At 50.4% G+C, this 6,000-nt stretch overlaps 1 protein-coding gene across 15 annotated transcripts in view; it reads left to right on the top strand.

Moving 5' to 3' along the window:
* Positions 1-300: 300 nt before the first annotated feature.
* The window catches only part of Erc2 (ELKS/RAB6-interacting/CAST family member 2), a 906,926-nt gene continuing 901,226 nt past the window's right edge, over positions 301-6,000 (top strand). For 4 of the 15 annotated variants that reach the window (XR_008217165.1, XR_008217166.1, XM_052733784.1 and 1 more), the window contains exon 1: positions 301-476. The gene's annotated coding sequence lies outside the window, so the exon portion shown is untranslated. Of the gene's footprint in view, positions 477-1,492; positions 1,610-6,000 lie in introns of those variants that run through there. The other 11 variants (XM_052733788.1, XM_052733789.1, XM_052733796.1 and 8 more) reach the window with 6 other exon arrangements.

Here is a 6,000-nt window from a genome sequence, read left to right as displayed (position 1 = left end):
TTCCCCAGAAGTGTCTGGCAGCTTTTGGAGGGGCTTCTGGGGGAGAATTGCGCGGGGGGTCAGGTGCTTCGGGCTGGAGGTTGCCAGGAGGCGCTGCGGAGCGGGCGCGCACTCGACTCTCTGCTGCCCCCCGCGGAGGTGCCCAGGCCCCAGCCGCGGGCCCCTCTGGGCTCCTCGGGAATGCTGGGAATGTGAGTCAGGGCCTGGGCGAGCGAGCGGCCGTGAGCGCGCGTGTCGGGACTGCGGCGGGCGCCGCCCCCTCGGCCCCGCCCGGCCCGGCCCCGGCGCTCCGCGCTGGCCGCGCTCCCCTCCACCTCCCCGCCACCTCCCCGCCACCTCCCCGCGCTGCCCGCGCTCCCAGCGCTCCGCCGTCTCGCGCTCCTCGGTCGCTCCGGCTCCTCCCGGCCGCCCGGAGCCGCGGCCACGCGAGGTTGTAAAAATCCATGTGGGACCGCGCCGGGGCGAGCATCGCTAAGGTGAGACGCCGACGCCGGGGCCCGGCTTCCTCGTGCGGGTCCCCGCCGCTCGTGGGCAGCTGCAATGCGTTATCGGGGGAGCCGAGGGGAGACGCAGCCGCCTCCTCGGGGCTCTCTCGGGCGGGGGAAGGGATGGGGCGGCCTAAGGGCGGATTTGCCTCGGTGTCTAAACCCCCGGATTGGAACAAGTGCACAGTTCCTCTGGCGCCCGCCCCGGCGGCCCGGGCCACCTCCTGCAGTCCCTCTCCCGTAGCCACCCTCACTGTCCTCGCCCTTCTTTTCTGCAGACCCCCCACCCCTAGCGCCTGGCTGCCGTCTTGCGGGCAGGGGTGGGGTGATCGCAAGGGCGGGGGTCTCGCGGAACCCCAAGCTGAATAAAGTGGAGAACAGAGGAACCCCAGCCCCGGGGGTTGTGAGCCTAGCTGTCTGGGGTGGGCTCCGGGAGGATGGTGGGGACGCAGGTTTAAAAAAAACCGAGAAATCCATGCCTGGGAAGATGAAGATGATTTACTGGGGAGGGGTAGGAGGTGGTGTATGAAAAAGAATATGATGTGAAATTAAACAGCATTCCTACCCTCCTCTCTCCTCGTCTCCTAATTATACAAGGGCTACTTACAAGGAGGTACCTTTAAAAAAATTATTATTACTGTCCGAGCCTTTGAAAGATCATTTTTAGGACAGTGAGGAATTAGGGCTCCTTTGCTGTGTGATAATAAAATAGTACCCGTAAACTCTCCTCTGTTCGGCCCTACATAATTTATTTTGTAGTCAGGGGTCCTTTTCCTCGTCGCCAGAGGGAGGGTCCGCTCTGTTAGGAGAAGATCAATTTTAGGCGGTTACCTGCCTTTGCTGGATGAAAGACAATTTACTCCTGGAGCGGTGAATTGTCAGCTCTCTCCATGACTGACAGCCACACCTGCCACTTATGTGGGTCGAACGGGACCGGTGGAACCCCAAGAGCCAATCAATGCTCGGGAGAGGAGGGCTGCTCCCACTTGTCATGGTTAGTTTCCTGGTTGGCTCTTTAAAAATCAGTGGTTTTACTTAACCATTGGTTTCCACCTGGTAGGAGCTCCAGCTGTGAGAAGCAGAGCCGCGGGAAGCAAACTCCTCGAAAATGGGCTTAGAAGCAAGTAGGTTCGACCTGTGGTCTCTTGTCTTCCCTGGCCGCCACTAGTTGTAGCTGGGAATGCTGAGGTCGTTGGCTTAAACACGAAATGAATCTGTGTAAAGAACGAAACAGACATGGGATGCTGGGGTGGCTGGGGTGGTTGGCAGAATCTACCTTTCCCCCAGAATTGCAGTCTTCTTTATAAGAGATGCATTGACTGTGGAGCTGTCGGAGAGAAGGGTGTGGCACTCTGTCTCCTGGTCACCCTACCCTTGTCCTTGTGAACTCACACTGTTTCTGGGTATGTAGTTTGGTCCTTAAATCAGGTCTGGTGGGCTCATGAGGTGTTTTTGAAGCAGAGAAGCGTGCTTTACCAGTGTTCACACGAATAGAAAGGATTCTTTGAGACTGGACGGTCTAACTCAACTCATGTTGAGTTAGTGTTAGCAGTGAGGGCTGCCTGGTTCTCCTTGGTGGGGTGTCAGTTGGGATGGAGGTGGCGGTGAGGTAAAGGACTTTACCCTCTCATGCGAGACATCTTGTTGGTTTGCTCCTGAACTCTAATAAAAGCCTTTGACATTTTCGGGGGAAGGAGGTATGGCTTGTGAGACTTGGATGGATAAATCAGGGATGAAGGACCAGGTCTTCTTACTTTGTTCTAGTGAGAGGCTGATTTTCAGGACCTTTCTCCCCAAATTCATTAGAAAACAGTGTGTTGCACCCAGGGAGATGTCACCTTATCGGGAGCTGGACCTGGATGTGAACATAATGCTGTGGATTCAGCCTTATATGAGTGAATTGTGAACTGGCCCGTGCTGGTTAGGACGGTGGATGCCAGGTGTGCCAAGAGGTATTATTACTGTTGCTGTAGTCATGGTATACGTAAGTTATCTTATTCTAAACTTAGCAGAGCCCATATGAGGTGGGTGCCGCTGTTTTCCCCAAATTAGACTAGTGGAGACTAATGGAATTCGGTATATTGCCACTCTATACCGTGATGGTAAGTCCTTTTGTTTGACCCAGAGCCCGTGTGACCTTGCCGTGGCCTTGAATTCAGATTTTGATCCTGTGGTCTGCACAAGTCCAGTGTGAAGCAGGGACTCCCCAGTGTACAGAGAGCCCACCCTGTGAAGAGCCCACTGCTATGTTAATGGTTCTTATGCCTGCCTGCCTGCTTGCCCGGTCGTCTGAAGTGACTCGCTTTTGCCAATAGGCAAATTTAACAACTTTGTGTATTGTGTGCTTCTTTTTTTTTTTTTCAAGACAGGGTTTCTCTGTGTAGCTTTGCGCCTTTCCTGGATCTCACTCTATAGACCAGGCTGGCCTCGAACTCACAGAGATCCGCCTGGCTCTGCCTCCCGAGTGCTGGGATTAAAGGCGTGCGCCACCACCACCCGGCCTTGTGTGCTTCTAATAGAGCATTTTTGGCCAACTAGTTCTAAACTTGAGGATGATGATTTAAAAGAAAGTAAAACAATTCATGCTCTTTTATTTTTCTTGATACCTCAAATTTCCAATTTAAGTGTGTCTTGGTTGAGTAAATGCTTTTAACATCAGTCAGTTGGTTTCCTGCATCCCCAGGGATTAAAGTTTCATCTTTCTTTCACTTGCAAGAAAATATCTGTTCATTAGTGACTAAATATACTTACAAAATAGTCTCTCAGTCTCTCTCTCTCTCTCTCTCTCTCACTCATTGTGTTGTGAAAGGCCACAGACTTAGGTACCATGAGCTCCATCCCTGGTGAAACTTAGTGGTGGAGGTTTACCAGAGCAGGTATTGTGAACGATGAGGGAGGTGAGTCGTGCTGCCCACAGATTCGCCTTGGTGGACAGGCTATGACTCCGGTTAGGTTGGCTTGGTACACCCGTTTTCCTAGACTATCTGCTAGCTTTTTAAAAGCAGCCCACCTGTCACCATTGCACATCACATGGTGTACCTCTTGCCGGCTACTAGTTTAGTTTCAGTGACATTTATACAGTTCTTCCGTAGTTTATTTCAGGTTTCCTTCTTTTATAAGGTAGTGGAACGAACAAGAAGCAGAAAAGCACCAGTCTTGCAAGTTTATGACGATTGGTTCCAAGATAGAAGTCACTGGCTGCAGCCAGAGAGTCTTCAGTCTGCTCTCTTTTAGATGAAGGAAAGGGACAGAAGTAAATGAGCAGATGAGAAATGTCAACATATTCCAAATGATCGTGTTGTATCACTCAGTTCCCTGTTCTATAGCAACAGGTTTTCATTTGCACACTCATGAGCCCAGGCTAATGCAGGCTCAGCTTCTGGGAGCATCTTGACTGTGAGCTGTAGGCTGAGTTCTGGTGTGTTCCACGTGTGTTCCAGGGCCCAGGATGAAGGGGTAGCAGTTACCTGTGGTTTGCTCTTGCTATGGCAAATGCAGTCCAGCATCTAGGCAAACCACATAAGCAAGTGTGACCTCCACAGACACCCTTTCTTGGACCAAGGAGTTACATGGGGAATCCAACCTTGGTGGTAGATTGCCTGTGGTAGGGGAGGGAAGGCTCAGTGAACTACCATCTCTGCTTCCATGTGGGTTCAAAGTGTGGAGGATTTTACAATTATTACTCCTTTCTTCCTTCCTTCCCTCCTCCCTTCTTTTCTTCTTCCCTCCCTCCCCTTCTCCTTCCCTCCCTCCCTCCCTCCCTCCCTCTCTCTTTCCCTCCCTCTCTCCCTCCCTCCATCCTTCTCTCCCTCCCTTCCTTCTTTTTGTGATTTTGAGACAGGGTCTTACTGTGTAGTTCTGGCTGTCCTGGAACTCACTTTGTACATCAGGCTGGCCTCCAACTCACAGAGATCTGCCTGGTTCTGCCTTCTGAGTACTGGGATTAAAGGCGTGCGCCACCACACCTGGCAACAATTACTACTTATTTGTATATATTTTTTTCTTTTCATTCTTTTTCTTTTGGTGTGTATGTGTATGTGTGTGTGTATGTGTATGTATGTGTGTGTATGTGTGTGTGTGGTATTTGAATGTGTGCCCATATGTGGATATATAGAGGCCAGAGGAGAATGCTGGGTGTCCAACACTATTATTCCCTTGAGAGCGCTCTCTCCACTCCTCACTCCATAGTGTGTGCCGGGATTAAAGGCACATGGCCCTTCCCAGCTTGTACATGTGTGCTGGGGATCTGAAGTCTGGTCCTCATGCTTATTTGCTCTTACCCACTGAGCCGTCTCCCCAGCCCCCTCTCATGCTTGGAGAATGCAGTCTTTAACCCGTTATCCTCATCTCTATGCTCTCTCTCTCTCTCTCTCTCTCTCTCTCTCTCTCTCTCTCTCTCTCTCTCACACACACACACACACACACACACACACACACACACACACTGTTTAACCTTTGTGCTTTGGAATGTACCATATTTGACTCTAGAAGGCTGATGGTCACAGCAGGTGTATGTACACATGTGTTACTTTATTAGGACACTATTTTTGTTTTTAGTATTCTGTGACATAATTGTTAATGCAGTGGTGTGGGCCAGGGTTGGGGAGCTGGCCTTTTGGAACTTACTGTTAGGAGTAGGTGGTAGAAAAAGAGTTCTTGGATGAAATGCTGTTTTCTTCGATTTGCAGGGAGGGAATTAGAGCGACAGCTAGAGCAGTAGATACTTGTGGTGGTTTGAATGAGAATCCCCCCTAACCCCCCCCCCCCCCCCCCCCCGACACCTCTGCAGGCTTGTGTATTTGAATGCTTGGTCCACAGTTTGTGAAACTGTTTGGGAAGGATTAGGAGGTGTGGCCTTGTTGGAGGAGGTGTGTCTCTGAGGGGGGCATGTTGAGGTTTCAAAAGCCCATACCATTCCCATGAGCCCTTCCTGTGCCCACAGCCTGTGGGTCTGGATGTAACCTCTTAGTTCCTTCTCTAACACCGTGTCTTCCTGCCTGCTGCTGTGTTCCTTATGATGGCCATGACCCTCTAATCCTCTAGAACCATGAGCCCCAAATTAAATGCTTTCTTTTATAAGTTGTCTTGCTCACAATGTTTAATGCAGCTAAGACAATTTTGTAGGGATGTGAGGGGCACTTCTAGATATAACCAAGTTACTCCATTTAGCCAGAAAGCAAGTAAGATGAACAGCAAGGACAACTGTATTAGCAGTAGTTTTTATAGCCTAAACTTTTTGTTTTCATGATATAACCTTACTGTTTAGCTCAGGCTGCCCTGGAACTTGTCAGTTTTCCTTCTTCAGTTTCCTAAGTGCTGGGATTATAGGTGAGTGTCAGCACATCCGGCTGTAGTGTAACTTTTATCAAGTAACTGTGTGCTAGGTACTTTGCATTGCATAGCACTAATTTACTATTAGAGTAGACCTGGTTGGTTGCCTATCCAATCTTCACCCCACTCCTGCTTTTTTAACTAAACCCAATCTTGACATAAGCATATGCCTATTTTAACCTCC

Source organism: Peromyscus californicus, unplaced genomic scaffold (genome assembly GCF_007827085.1).
Source record: "Peromyscus californicus insignis strain IS unplaced genomic scaffold, ASM782708v3 Scaffold_12__1_contigs__length_115047231, whole genome shotgun sequence".
NCBI classification, from domain to species: domain Eukaryota; kingdom Metazoa; phylum Chordata; class Mammalia; order Rodentia; family Cricetidae; genus Peromyscus; species Peromyscus californicus.
The sequence above is the reverse complement of the archived record's forward strand: the minus strand, read 5'-3'. Positions and strand labels throughout refer to the sequence as shown.